The sequence below is a fragment of the Oncorhynchus nerka genome, linkage group LG12 (genome assembly GCF_034236695.1).
Source record: "Oncorhynchus nerka isolate Pitt River linkage group LG12, Oner_Uvic_2.0, whole genome shotgun sequence".
NCBI classification, from domain to species: domain Eukaryota; kingdom Metazoa; phylum Chordata; class Actinopteri; order Salmoniformes; family Salmonidae; genus Oncorhynchus; species Oncorhynchus nerka.
Window position 1 is genome coordinate 66,441,911 of NC_088407.1, and position 16,156 is coordinate 66,458,066.

At 50.1% G+C, this 16,156-nt stretch overlaps 1 pseudogene; it reads left to right on the forward strand.

Annotated features, from left to right (window-relative positions):
- LOC115138816 (phospholipase DDHD1-like) overlaps positions 1–16,156 on the forward strand; it is a 42,676-nt pseudogene that overhangs the window by 21,262 nt on the left and 5,258 nt on the right.

The window sequence follows — 16,156 nt, forward strand, 5'->3', positions numbered from 1 at the left end:
CGAGGACGCGGCTACGTCTCCTTGTAGGACAACTACCTCGGGCTTGGATTTTCTCTTCTTTCCTGTCCCCCTTCTTCCCGTGCATAACGTCATCTGCCGAAGCTCCTTATATAAGGGACAGTCTCTCCCGATCAATAATGGCACCTTCAGCTGCGGCACTTTCCCGGCCCTGACTGTACACCTTCCTTTTGGAGTGAGAATAGGCAGATTCACAGTGGGGTAATAGTGGGTGTCTCCATGGATACAGGATACGGCTACTTTGTCTGGTAGCAGTGTTGCGGAGGTCACCATCCGCTCCTCTACTAACGTAACCATACTTCCCGAGTCGAGAATAGCTACCACATCTTGTCCTTCGACTTGCACCGGAATCTCTGAGGCTGGGGCTATCTCTGCTAACCAACAGTGTTGATCCTGCCCCCTCAAAACGAGATGTGTGGGGGTAGGCAGTGATGACTCCGTGACCATGGGCTCATCCTTGCTAGGACATTGTGGGGCATAATGGTTGGGAGACTGACATTTATAACACCGACCCTGCTGTGTGGTGGCTGACTTCTCCCACCTCCGGGAGTGGCTTGGACGTTTCGGTGGCGAGTGCGCCGGGGTGAGTCGTGGTACGGGATTGCAAGACTCCTTCCGTTCCTCCTTGTCACTTTTTAACAACTCCCCTGTAGACCGATATGTTTCCACCGCCTGGGCTATGTCGTCGGCTGACAACGGGTTGGCTTGCCCCACAACCCTTTTTAAGTCACTGGGTAATTCTCTCAATATCTTGTCCACTACGAGAGTCTCTATCACATGTCCTACTCCCTTTCCAGGTTCTAGCCACTGTTTCGTCAGTCGTATTAAGGCGAAGATCTGGGCACGGACGGGTTGATCAGCTGTATAGGTCCATTGATGGAACTTTACAGCCCTATCTCTGGCAGTCAGCTGGTACCGGGACAGGATCTCGGTTTTTAGTCGCCCATAGTCCGCAGCTTCGCGGGAATCCAGGTCAAAATAGGCTTCCTGAGCCACCCCGGTCAAAAGAGGGGCTAATGCGCTCGCCCATTCTGTGGGCGGCCACTCTTCCAAGGTGGCCGTCCTTTCGAAGGTCATGAGGAAGGCCTCAATATCATCCTCCTTGGAGAGACGAGGTAAGATGGCGTGAGCAGCCGCTCTTGGCTTAACTCTAGGTTCTTCTAGTCGGCTCAGCTGTTGTTGCAGGAGTTCTATGGTTGTCTGCTGTGCTGTGAACAATTGTTGTAGTAGGGCGTTATCCATCGTTCTTGAATGGTTCCTCCGGGTCTACTGGAAGAATCTTGATTTACTCACTTATCCTTGTGTCACTCGTCCACCTAATGCCCGCATCCTCCACCAATGCGAGCGTACCAAGTAATTAGGCGTCACTCTAAAGCGGGAAGGTGGAATAAACGAGTCAGGAAAAAGGTTTTTCTGATTGAACACGGTTCTCTATTGAGAGTATTTTGTCAACAAAAACATTCAAACATAATCAATGAAAAATCTTCCAAGGAAAAACACACATCTTCTTCTCCAGATGAAACAAGAACACAATAGGATAATCTTTAAACTACAACAAACATAAATCACGGTTTTGTCACCGTCTTAGTGGTTCTTTCAGCACAGCTTCTCTCTCTCGGTGGCCATCTTCCAGAGATAGTTTCCCCCCCTCTCTTCTGGTTCCATTCTCTCTTTTATAGGGGAAGGAGAGTATCTCATTAGTACCGTCAGCTGTGCTTAATTGACTCTGGTTACCTTGTCTCCCAGGCTCTGTTGGGCAACTATCCATGAGCCCAGCCTGCCCTCTAGTGGTCCGTCCACAACATCTTCCTCGCATGCTTCCCCCTTTCTCCATCCCTTCCAACCTCTCTCGTTCCTCCATCATTCCCTCCTTTCCCCAATCCTCCCTCTTTCCTTCCACTATTCTGCCCTCCCTCCCTCTGCAGCTGTCCATAGTCTGAAGTTGAGTCGTACCCACGTGGACCGGCACTGTGTGGACGAGGTCTACCTCTACAGCAATACTACCACCTCCAAGATCGCCCGCACCGTCACCCAGAAACTGGGCTTCTCCAAAGGTTAGAGGTCACTGCTGACTGACCACTCTACTGTTGAAGCCCCCCTTCCCCACCCAAATATCAGTAAACCCTTAGCTAGACACAACCTCCTAGGTAACTTGTGGAGATGAGACCGGATTGGAGAAGCTCCATATTTCCATCCAAAGTTGATGAAGATTGAGAGGTGGATCTGGGAGGAGTTACCTCAATCTCCTCTGAATGACACACAGACCCACGGTCGCTGGAAATATCCTTAGTGCTGTGCTGGCCAGATGGCAAGCAGAAAATCCTGTTGGCTTAGTGTTTTAGCAAGGAAAGCTCTGAACAGGGCCACACACACAGTGTCCCATGTAAACAGCCCCACGTAAACGGTCACCCCAATGTTCCTTTCAAATATAGGATGATCTACGATGTTCATCACCATCTATGCCTAGTAAATGTTCGGTCAATTCATTGTGGCAGGGGGTGAAATTGAATGTTTCTTATGATTTGAGGCTTTCCTTAAATCAGGGTAATTATGATTCAAGGCAATTAGGGAAACATTCATCAATTGGGCAAAATCTGGGCAATGTGCAATCGCCTACTGTTGGGAGCCTCTGATTTTCCTGACCATTTCCCCTCCCACGCCACCCCCCAGCCTCCAGCAGTGGTACGCGGCTCCACCGAGGCTACGTGGAGGAGGCCTCACTGGAGGACAAGCCACCCCAGACCACACACATTGTCTTCGTGGTCCACGACATTGGATAGAAGATGGACATGGGACGCATCATCAAGAACACTGGCATGTGAATGCACTCGTGTGTGTGTGTGTGTGTGTGTGTGTGTGTGTGTCTGTCTCTGTCTGTCCCCGGAAAAAGTCAAGGGGTCTAAATACTTTCCAAATACAGTGCATTCCGAAAGTATTCAGACACTTTGACTTTTTCCACATTTTGTTAAGTTGCTGCCTCATTAAAATGTATATGGAATCATGTAAAGTAAAAAAAAAAAATAGAAATTTTCCCTTTTCAGGACCCTGTCTTTCAAAGACAATTCGTAAAAATTCAAATAACCTCACAGATCTTCATTGTAAAGGGTTTCAACACTGTTTCCATGCTTGTTCAATGAACCATAAACAATTAATGAACATGCACCTATGGAACGGTCGTTGAGACACTAACAGCTTACAGACGGTAGGTAATTAAGGTCACAGTTATAAAAACTACTACAGACTCTGAAAAACACCAAAAGAAAGATGCCCAGGGTCCCTGCTCATCTGCGTGAACGTGCCTTAGGCATGCTGCAAGGATGTGGCCAGGGCAATAAATTGCAATGTCCGTACTGTGAGATGCCTAAGACAGCGCTACAGGGCTCCGGGCAGCCGAGCGGAAATGGAGGAAAACTCGCCTCCCTGCGGACCTGGCATCCTTTCACTCCCTCCTCTCTACATTTTCCTCTTCTGTCGCTGCTGCTAAAGCCACTTTCTACCACTCTAAATTCCAAGCATCTGCCTCTAACCCTAGGAAGCTCTTTGCCACCTTCTCTTCCCTCCTGAATCCTCCTCCCCCCCCCCCCCCCCCCCCTCCTCCCTCTCTGCAGATGACTTCGTCAACCATTTTGAAAAGAAGGTCGACGACATCCGATCCTCGTTTGCTAAGTCAAACGACACCGCTGGTTCTGCTCACACTGCCCTACCCTGTGCTCTGACCTCTTTCTCCCCTCTCTCTCCAGATGAAATCTCGCGTCTTGTGACGGCCGGCCGCCCAACAACCTGCCCGCTTGACCCTATCCCCTCCTCTTTTCTCCAGACCATTTCCGGAGACCTTCTCCCTTACCTCACCTCGCTCATCAACTCATCCCTGACCGCTGGCTACGTCCCTTCCGTCTTCAAGAGAGCGAGAGTTGCACCCCTTCTGAAAAAACCTACACTCGATCCCTCCGATGTCAACAACTACAGACCAGTATCCCTTCTTTCTTTTCTCTCCAAAACCCTTGAACGTGCCGTCCTTGGCCAGCTCTCCCGCTATCTCTCTCAGAATGACCTTGATCCAAATCAGTCAGGTTTCAAGACTAGTCATTCAACTGAGACTGCTCTTCTCTGTATCACGGAGGCGCTCCGCACTGCTAAAGCTAACTCTCTCTCCTCTGCTCTCATCCTTCTAGACCTATCGGCTGCCTTCGATACTGTGAACCATCAGATCCTCCTCTCCACCCTCTCCGAGTTGGGCATCTCCCGGCGCGGCCCACGCTTGGATTGCGTCCTACCTCACAGGTCGCTCCTACCAGGTGGCGTGGCGAGAATCCGTCTCCTCACCACGTGCTCTCACCACTGGTGTCCCCCAGGGCTCTGTTCTAGGCCCTCTCCTATTCTCGCTATACACCAAGTCACTTGGCTCTGTCATAACCTCACATGGTCTCTCCTATCATTGCTATGCAGACGACACACAATTAATCTTCTCCTTTCCCCCTTCTGATGACCAGGTGGCGAATCGCATCTCTGCATGTCTGGCAGACATATCAGTGTGGATGACGGATCACCACCTCAAGCTGAACCTCGGCAAGACGGAGCTGCTCTTCCTCCCGGGGAAGGACTGCCCGTTCCATGATATCGCCATCACGGTTGACAACTCCACTGTGTCCTCCTCCCAGAGCGCTAAGAACCTTGGCGTGATCCTGGACAACACCCTGTCGTTCTCAACTAACATCAAGGCGGTGGCCCGTTCCTGTAGGTTCATGCTCTACAACATCCGCAGAGTACGACCCTGCCTCACACAGGAAGCGGCGCAGGTCCTAATCCAGGCACTTGTCATCTCCCGTCTGGATTACTGCAACTCTCTGTTGGCTGGGCTCCCTGCCTGTGCCATTAAACCCCTACAACTCATCCAGAACGCCGCAGCCCGTCTGGTGTTCAACCTTCCCAAGTTCTCTCACGTCACCCCGCTCCGCCGCTCTCTCCACTGGCTTCCAGTTGAAGCTCGCATCCGCTACAAGACCATGGTGCTTGCCTATGGAGCTGTGAGGGGAACGGCACCTCAGTACCTCCAGGCTCTGATCAGGCCCTACACCCAAACAAGGGCACTGCGTTCATCCACCTCTGGCCTGCTCGCCTCCCTACCACTGAGGAAGTACAGTTCCCGCTCAGCCCAGTCAAAACTGTTCGCTGCTCTGGCCCCCCAATGGTGGAACAAACTCCCTCACGACGCCAGGACAGCGGAGTCAATCACCACCTTCCGGAGACACCTGAAACCCCACCTCTTTAAGGAATACCTAGGATAGGATAAAGTAATCCTTCTCACCCCCCCCCCCCTCCCTTAAAAGATTTAGATGCACTATTGTAAAGTGGCTGCTCCACTGGATGTCATAAGGTGAACGCACCAATTTGTAAGTCGCTCTGGATAAGAGCGTCTGCTAAATGACTTAAATGTAATGTAAATCCTACAGGGAGACATGACGGGCAGCTGATTGTCCTCGCAGTGGCAGACCACGTGTAACAACATCTGCACAGGATTGGTACATCCGAACATCACACCTACGGGACAGGTACAGGATGGCAACAACAACTGCCCGAGTTACACAAGGAACGCGCAATTCCTCCATCAGTGCTCAGGGCTGTCCGCAATAGGCTGAGAGAGGCTGGACTGAGGGCTTGTAGGCCTGTTGTAAGGCGAGTCCTCACCAGACATCACCGGCAACAACGTCGCCTATGGGCACAAACCCACCGTCGCTGGACTAGACAGGACTGGCAAAAAGTGCTCTTCACTGACGAGTCGCGGGTTTGTCTCGCCAGGGGTGATGGTCAGATTTGCGGTTATTGTTGAAGGAATGAAAGTTACACCGAGGCCTGTACTCTGGAGGTGGAGGGTCCGTCATGATCTGGGGCGGTGTGTCACAGCATCATCGGACTGAGCTTGTTGTCATTGCAGGCAATCTCAATGCTGTGCGTTACAGGGGAGACATCCTCCTCCCTCATGTGGTACCCTTCCTGCAGGCTCATCCTGACATGACCCTCCAGCATGACAATGCCACCAGCCATACTGCTCGTTCTGTGCGTGATTTCCCGCAAGATAGGAATGTCAGTGTTCTGTCATGGCCAGCAAAGAGCCTGGATCTGAATCCCATTGAGGCACATCTGGGACCTGTTGGATCGGAGGGTGAGAGCTAGGTCCATTCCCCCACAGAAATATCCGGGAACTTGCAGGTGCCTTGGTGGAAGAGTGGGGTAACATCTCACAGCAAGAACTAGAAAATCTGGTACAGTCCATGAGGAGAAGCTGCACTGCAGTACATAATGCAGATACTGCATTATTACTTTTGATTTTGACCCCCCCCTTTGTTCAGGGACATATTATTCCATTTCTGTTGGTCGCATGTCTGTGGAACTTGTTCAGTTTATGTCTCAGATGTTGAATCTTATGTTCATACAAATATTTACACATGTTAAGTTTGCTGAAAATAAACGCAGTTGACAGTGAGAGGACTTTTTGCTGAGTTTAGTAACCAAAAAAACTGTTAAACAAATCAAAGTATATTTTATATTTGAGTCTTCAAAGTAGCCACCCTATACCTTGATGACAGCTTTGCACACTCTTGGCATTCTCTCAACCAGCATCACCTGGAATGCTTTTCCAACTGTCTTGAAGGAGTTCCCACATGACGAGCACTTGTTGGCTGCTTTTCCTTCACTCTGTGGTCCGACTCATCCCAAACCATCTCAGTTTGGTTGAGGTTGGGGGCATTGTGGAGGCCATGTCATCTGATGCAGCACTCCAGCACTCTCTTTCTTGGTAAAATAGCCCTTACACAGCCTGGTGGTGTATTGGGTCAGTGTCCTGTAGAAAAACAAATGATAGTCCCACTAAGCCCAAACCAGATGGGATGGTGTGTCGCTGTAGAATGCTGTGGTAGCCATGCTGGTTAAGTGTGCCTTGAATTCTAAGTAAATCGCAGACCATGTCACCAGCAAAGCACCATAACACCTCCTACTCCGTGCTTTACTGTGGAAAATACACATGCGGAGATCATCCGTTGACCCACACCGCATCCTACAAAGACATGGCGGTTGGAACCAAACATCTCCAAATTGGACACCAGACCAAAGGACATTTCCACCTTTCTAATGTCCATTGCTTGTGTTTTTTGGCCCAAGCAAGTCTCTTCTTATTATTTGTTTCCTTTAATTAGTGACGACTTTGTTCTCCTCTGAACAGTTGATGTTGAGATGTGTTGTCACGGTCGCCAAGGCGCAGCGGGGTAAGCGAACATAACTCTTTAATAAAGAGAGAACACTGAACAGAACAACAAAACAAACCATGAAGAGATATGGCTAGTGCAGAACAGGCAACTAAACATAGAACAACAACCCACAAAATAACCAAGGAATATGGCTACCTAAACAGCTGCCTCTGATTGAGAACCAATCTAGGCAACCATAGACATAAAAACACCTAGACTAGCAAAACCCCCTAGACAATACAACAACTAAACAAACCACCCTTGTCACACCCTGACCTAACCAAATAATAAAGAAAACAAAGATAACTAAGGTCAGGGTGTGACATGTGTCTTTTACTTGAACTCTGACACATTTATTTGGCCTGCAATTTCTGAGGCTGGTCACTCTAATGAACTTATCCTCTGCAGCAGAGGTAAATCTGGGACTTCCATTCCTGACGTCCATTCCTTGAAATTTACTGGATTGACTGACCATGTCTTAATGATGGACTGTTGTTTCTCTTTACTTATTTGAGCTGTTCTTGCCATAATATTGACTTGATCTTTTACCAAATGAACTTTTAGCAAGGCACCTGCTAATTGAGATGTATTCCAGGTGACTACCTCAGCAAATGAAATCAAAATGTATTAGTCACATGCGCTGAATACACCTTACAGTGAAATGTTTACTTATGAGCCCCTAACCAACAAAGCAGTTTTAAATAAGAAATAAAAATAAGAAGTAAAAAAGTAACATGTCATCAAAGAGCAGTAGTTAAATAACAGTAGCGAGACTACATACAGGGGGGTACCGATACAGAGTCAATGTGCTGTGGCACCGGTTAGTCGGTAATTGAGGTAATATGTACATGTAGGTAGAGTTATTAAAGTGACTATGCATTGATGATAACAACAGAGAGTCGCAGCAGTGTAAAAGGGGGAGGAATGCAAATGGGTCTCGGTATCCATTTGATTAGATGTTCAGTAGTCTGGTTTGGGGGTAGAATCTGTTTAGATGCCTCTTGGACCTAGACTTTGCGCTCTGGTACTGCTTGCTGTTCGGTAGCAGAGAGAACAGTCTATGACTAGGGTGGCTGGAGTCTTTGACTATTTTTAGGGCCTTCCTCTGACACACCCTGGTATAGAGGTCCTGGATGGCAGGAAGCTTTGCCCAAGTGATGTACTGGGCCGTACCCACTACCCTCTGTAGTGCCTTGCGGTCGGAGGCCGAGCAGTTGCCATACCAGGCAGTGATGCAACCAGTCAGGGATGCTCTCGATGGTGCAGCTGTAGAACCTTTTGAGGATCTGAGGACCCATGCCAAATCTTTTCACTGACCTCTTCACGACTGTCTTGGTGTGCTTGGACCATGTTAGTTTGTTGGTGCTGTAGACACCAAGGAACTTGAAGCTCACAACCTGCTCCACTGCAGCCCCGTCGATGAGAATGGGGGTGTGCTCAGTCCTCTTTTTCCGGTAGTCCACTATCATCTCCTTTGTCTTGATCACGGTGAGGGAGAGGTTGTTGTCAGGGCACCACACGGCCAGGTCTCTGACCTCCCTATAGGCTGTCTCGTCGTTGTTGGTGATCAGGCCTACCACTTTTGTGTCATCGGTAAAGTTAATGATGGTGTTGGAGTCGTGCCTGGCCATGCGGTCATGAGTGAACAAGGAGTACAGGAGGGGACTGAGCACACACCCTTGATAGGCCCCTGTGTATATTGGATGTGTTGTTACCTATCCTTAACAAGTGGGGGCGGTCCGTCAGGAAGTCCAGGATCCAGTTTCAGAGGGAGGTGTTTAGTCCCAGGATCCTTAACTTATCGATGATGTTTGTGGGCACTATAGTGTTGAACGCTTAGCTGTAGTCAATGAACAGAATTCTCACATAGGTGTTCCTTTTGTCCAGGTGGGAAATGGCAGTGTGGAGGGCAATAGAGATTGCATCATCTGTGGATCTGTTGGGGCGGTATGCTAATTGGAGTGGGTCTAGGGTTTCTGGGATAATGATGTTGATGTGAGCCATGACCAGCCTTTCAAAGCACTTCATGGTTAAAGACGTGAGTGCTACGGGTCAGTAGTCATTTAGACATGTTACTTTAGTGTTCTTGGGCACAGGGACTATGGTGATCTGCTTAAAACTTGTTATTACAGACTCAGACAGGGAGAGATTGAAAATGTCAGTGAAGACACTTGCCAGTTGGTCAGTGCATGCTCGCAAAACACACCCTGATAATCCATCTGCCCTGCGGCCTTGTGAATGTTGACCTGTTTAAAGGTCTTACTCACATCGGCTGTGGAGAGCGTGATCACAGAGTTTTCCAGAACAGCTGGTGCTCTCATGCATGTTTGTGTTATTTGCCTCGAAGTGAGCATTGTAGTTTAGCTCGTCTGGTAGGCTCGTGTCACTGGGCAGCTCTCGGTTGTGCTTCCCTTTGTAGTCTGTAATGGTTTGCAAGCCCTGCCACATCAGACGAGCATCAGAGCCAGTGTAGGACGATTCAATCTTAGTCCTGTATTGATGGTTCGTCGAAGGGCAAAGCGGGATTTCTTATAAGCTTCCGGGTTCTGGTCCTGCTCCTGGAAAGCAGAAGCTCTAGCCTTTAGCTCAGTACGAATGTTGCCTGTAACCCATGGCTTCTGGTTGGGGTATGTACGTACAGTCACTGTGGGGGCGATGTCATCGATGTGCTTATTGATGAAGCCAATGACTGATGTGGTGTATTCCTCAATGCCATCGTAGATAACCCGGAACATGTTCCAGTCTGTGATAGCAAAACATTCCTGTAGCTTAGCATCTGCTTCAACTGACCACTTTTCTATTGATCGAGTCGCTGTTGCTTTCTGCTTTAATTTTTTCTTGTAAGCAGAATTCAGGAGGTCAGATTTACCAAATGGAGGCCTAGGGAGAGCTTTGTATGCGTCTCTGTGTGTGGAGTAAAGGTGGTCCAGAGTCATTTCTTTATTTGATTTGTTCCCCTCTGGTTGCACATTTAACATGGTCCCAAATTATTTTGCTTGTCAGTAATCACGTTTTCAAGATATGTAACTTTCAAAATACAGAAATCATCCCCGTATGATGCCGCGTATATGATGTAAAACGCAGCATCATACAGGGATGATTTCTGTATTTTGAAAGTTACATACAGTATCCTGAAAACGTGATTACTCATAAGCAAAACATTTTGAGGCCATGTCAACAATGGACCAATGAAACAAATACCAACATTTTTCATTTTTAATAGTATGTTGCTCAACGAGAATAGACTATGCAGCTGTAACGGTTTTCTAATGGTGAAGGAGAGTCGGACCAAACTGCAGCGTGTAGATTGCGATCCATGTTTTAATAAACAAACTTAACATGAATCTAATACAAAACTCAACAAACGTGAACAAAACCGAAACAGTACCGTGTGGCGAACAAACACAGACACAGAACCATCAAGACACTAAGGACAATCACCCACAATACAACCAAAGAATATGGCTGCCTAAATATGGTTCCCATTCAGAGACAACGGTAAACACCTGCCTCTGATTGAGAACCACTTCAGACAGCCATAGACTCTCCTAGAACACCCCACTAAGCTACAATCCCACTATACATACACACCAAAATCCCAAGACAAAACACACCACAATACAAAAACTCTATGCCACACCCTGGCCTGACCCAATACATGAAGAAAACACAAAATACTTAGACCAGGGCGTGACAGAAACCCCCCCCCCCCTAAGGTGCGGACTCCCGAATGCACCTCAAAACAAATAGGGAGGGTCCGGGTGGGCGTCTGTCCATGGTGGCGGTTCCGGCGCGGGACGTGGACCCCACTCAATTACTGTCTTAGTCCCTCTTCCTCGCGTCCCTGGATAGTCCACCCTCGCCGCCGACCATGGCCTAGTAGTCCTCACCCAGAACCCCACTGGACTGAGGAGCAGATCGGGATTGAAGGACAGCTCGGGACTGAGGCAGCTCGGGACTGAGGGGAAGCTCGGGATTGAGAGGAAGCTCGAGAGTGAGAGGAAGCTCGAGAGTGAGAGGAAGCTCGAGAGTGAGAGAAAGCTCGAAAGTGAGAGAAAGCTCGAGAGTGAGAGAAAGCTCGAGAGTGAGAGAAAGCTCGAGAGTGAGAGGAAGCTCAGGAGTGAGAGGAAGCTCAGGAGTGAGAGGAAGCTCAGGAGTGAGAGGAAGCTCAGGAGTGAGAGGAAGCTCAGGCAGGTAGATGGATCCGGCAGATCCTGGCTGACTGGCAGATCCTGGCTGACTGGCGGATCCTGGCTGACTGGCGGATCCTGGCTGACTGGCGGTTCTGGCAGATCCTGGCTGACTGGCGGATCCTGGCTGACTGGCGGATCCTGGCTGACTAGCGGATCTGGCGGATCCTGGCTGACTGGCGGATCCTGGCTGACTGGCGGATCCTGGCTGACTGGCGGATCTGGCAGATCCTGGCTGACTGGCGGATCCTGGCTGACTGGCGGATCCTGGCTGACTAGCGGATCTGGCAGATCCTGGCTGACTGGCGGATCCTGGCAGACTGGCGGATCCTTGCTGACTGGCGGATCCTGGCTGAATGGCGGATCTAACTGATCCTGGCAGACTGGCAGATCCTGGCAGACTGGCGGCACTGGTGGCGCTGGGCAGACTGGCGGCGCTGGGCAGACTGGTAGCTCAGGCGGCGCTGGGCAGACTGGCGGCACTGGTGGCGCTGGGCAGACTGGCGGCGCTGGGCAGACTGGTGGCTCAGGCGGCGCTGGGCAGACTGGCGGCACTGGCGGCGCTGGGCAGACGGGTGGCTCAGACGGCGCTGGGCAGACGGGTGGCTCAGACGGCGCTGGGCAGACGGGTGGCTCAGACGGCGCTGGGCAGACGGGTGGCTCAGACGGCGCTGGGCAGACGGGTGGCTCAGACGGCGCTGGGCAGACGGGTGGCTCAGACGGCGCTGGGCAGACGGGTAGCTCAGACGGCGCTGGGCAGATGGGTAGCTCAGACGGCGCTGGGCAGACTGGCGGCGCTGGGCAGACTGGCGGCGCTGGGCAGACTGGGGGCACTGGCGGCGCTGGGCAGACTGGCGGCACTGGGCAGACTGGCGGCGCTGGGCAGACTGGGGGCACTGGCGGCGCTGGGCAGACTGACAGCTCTGGATGCTTCATGCAGGCTGACAGCTCTGGCTGCGCTGAACAGAGGAGTACTGGTGCCTCTGGAATGAGGGGCTCTGGCGCCTCTGGCATGAGGGGCGGTAGCTCTGACAGCGCCGGACAGACGGGAAGCTCCGGCAGCGGCGCCGGACAGACGGGAGGCTCCGGCAGCGGCGCCGGACAGGCGGGAGGCTCCGGCAGCGGCGCCGGACAGGCGGGAGGCTCCGGCAGCGCTGGACAGGCGGGACACACTGTAGGCCTGATGCGTGGTGCTGGCACTGGTGGTAATGAACCGAGGACACGCACAGGAAGCCTGGTGCGGGGAGCTGCTACCGGAGGGCTGGGGTGTGGAGGTGGTACTGGATAGACCGGACCGTGCAGGCGCACTGGAGCTCTTGAGCACCGAGCCTGCCCAACCTTACCTGGCTCGATGCCCACTCTAGCCCGGCCGATACGAGGAGCTGGAATATACCGCACCGGGCTATGCACCCGCACTGGGGACACCACGCGCACCACTGCATAACAAGGTGCCTGCCCGGTCTCTCTAGCCCCCCGGTAACCACAGGAAGTTAGCGTAGGTCTCCTACCTAGCGTAGCCCTACTCCCTGTGAGCCTCCCCCCAAGAAATTTTTGGGGCTGATTCTCAGGCTTCCTTGCCAACCGTGTTCCCTCATATCGCCGGCTCCTCTCTCCGGCTGCCTCTGCTCTCCTCGCTGCCTCCACCTGTTCCCATGGAAGGCGATCCCTTCCCGCCAGGATCTCCTCCCATGTGTAGCAACCCTTGCCATCCAATATCTCGTCCCATGTCCAATCCTCATTGCGCCGCTGTTGCTGCCTTTGTTGCTTCTACTGTGGCTCCTGCCTGTTGACACGCTGCTTGGTCCTGTGGTGGGTGATTCTGTAACAGTTTTCTAATGGTGAAGGAGAGTCGGACCAAACTGCAGCGTGTAGATTGCGATCCATGTTTTAATAAACAAACTTAACATGAATCTAATACAAAACTCAACAAACGTGAACAAAACCGAAACAGTACCGTGTGGCGAACAGACACGGAAACATCAAGACACTAAGGACAATCACCCACAATACAACCAAAGAATATGGCTGCCTAAATATGGTTCCCATTCAGAGACAACGGTAAACACCTGCCTCTGATTGAGAACCACTTCAGACAGCCATAGACTCTCCTAGAACACCCCACTAAGCTACAATCCCACTACACATACACACCAAAATCCCAAGACAAAACACACCACAATACAAAAACTCTATGCCACACCCTGGCCTGACCCAATACATGAAGAAAACACAAAATACTTAGACCAGGGCGTGACAGCAGCTGCCAGCACCTCAAACATGTTGACCCATTTACGTCATCACCTCAGTATTCCTACCATCAGAGTAAGACAGACACACAAAGAAACAACACATTGTCTCCCCTCTGCATCCAAGCAGCCCTTGGCAGCTGATTCTGACCGGGCCAAAGAAATTACAAGAGCGATAGGTAGGCTATGTTTTATATTTTTGGTTTATAGCTGCAGATATGCGCCCATTCTAAATGGCTGAGAATAGGGGGTTTTAGCACCTTGTGAAAGTGCTTAAGACACATTATGAACTTCCCTCTTGCACCCATTTCAGCGAAGAGGTAGTACCTGCTCTATTCTAAGTAAACCAAAGTCAAAGTTTTTAATTAATTGGCCACCATGTGCAATGCCAAGCGTCGGCTGGAGTGTGTTGCGCTTATTTAACAGTGACAGCCCATCACATTTCACGGAGTGGGAGATGTACCGCGCCACAGACACACACCCTTTATGAGAGTCCGCATCTGGCACTGAAGGAGGCAGTGTCATGGTGCTGTTCGTAACCAGGTGGAAAGTGGGAATTTACCACATACGACTGGGAAAAATCCACTTGAACTGGCCTCAAACTGGTTAAAACTAGTGGGAAACTCCTCTATCACCCACTTCTTCCACATGCTGACCTCTGACATTGCCTACTAATGAAATGGCCTCTAACAGCTTTTTCCACAGTTAAATGCAACAACAAAACATTATTTAAAAAAGCAATCTATGAATGTATTTTTTTAACTCTGGAAATTGTTTACAAGCATGATATCTGTACTTCTAGTTTGTGATTGACACAACTTGTTGGCCATTAGCCAATCAGTGTTTCTCAACAAGTTCAAATCCCATGAATGCGCCTAAGTGATAGTAACTCCCACATGGTCGCAGACGCAGCATTGGAGTGGAAACTTGAGGCCCAACATAATGCTCCAGTCACAACACACAATGCAAGGAACATTGTGAATGCTGAACATTGTGAATGCTGAACATTGTGAATGCCATTTAAGTTTTACACTGTCCTGAAACTGAACCGTGACCCCCCCAAAACCTCAATACGTACCAAACCGTGGGTTTGGTGAACCTTTACATAGCTAATAGATACACTACATGGCCAGAAGTATGTGGACATCCATTCAAATTAGTGGATTAGGCTATTTCAGCCACACCTATTGCTGACAGGTGTATAAAATCGAGTACACAGCCTTACAATCTCCATGGGAAAACATTGGCAGTCGAGTGGCCTGTACTGAAGACCTCAGTGACTATCAACGTGGCACCGTCATAGGAAGCCACCTCCAACAAATCAGTTTGTCAAATTTCTGCCCTGCTAGAGCTGCCCCGGTCAACTGTAAGTGCTGTTATTGTGAAGTGGAAACATCTAGGAGCAACAACGGCTCAGCTGCGAAGTGGTAGGCTACACAAGCTTGAAAATAAAATAAAAGAGAGCCGCACACTCTAGGAGCTCAGATGCAAAAATGTAATTACCAACATTTTGACAGCCAAGCTGTCTTCATCAGGGTAGGCCATACCTCTCCTCTTACCTCTCCTTACATACCTCTCCTCTCACCTCTCCTTCCATACCTCTCCTTCCATACCTCTCCTCTCACCTCTCCTTCCATACCTCTCCTTCCATACCTCTCCTCTCACCTATCTTTCCATACCTCTCCTTCCATACCTCTCCTCTCACCTCTCCTTCCATACCTCTCCTCTCACCTCTCCTTCCATACCTCTCCTCTCACCTCTCCTTCCATACCTCTTCTCTCACCTCTCCTTCCATACCTCTCTTTCCACACCTCTCACCTCTCCACTAAGAATAATGGCTGCTTGTTCTGAGTGGCAGGGCAGTAAGGACAGCCTCTCTGTATGATCCTCCTCATGTGTTAGAGGGGGTTTGCGTTAAGACCATTAAAGCCAGTACAGTTAGCCACTTGAGATAAACTGTGCTAGCCCATGCTAGGTTGTCCTGCTAGCCTCTTTAGCATAAACGCCTACTATACAGGTGCATAGAAGCCCACCAGAAAGACTGCATGAAAGACTGCATTAGTGACAGGCAGAGTCACAGACCAGTTCACCTAAGGCCGATGTCACTCCCAGGTCGTCCCTGTTATGTCAACAGCAGCCACTCTCCCATTGTTTGTGTATCTAACATAGTACACTAACGTAGCCTGCTAGCAGCCATTGAGAGTAAATGGACTGCGTCAGTGAGTGGTGAAATGGACACACGTCATCCCTCTCAAACACAGTCATTAAGTGAAAGGCAGAGCAAACACAAGGCACAAAGGATTCCCTGGTTGACTTGGAGAGGGGTAGACTAGTAGACAGTGTATGGACCACATTGTAAAGCTATTCATTCATTCACCCAGAGGTAATGAGGTACCGTCTGGTAGCCTGCTGCAAAGATGATTACTTGCAATGAAATGTGATGTTCAGTTGATGCCCTGTT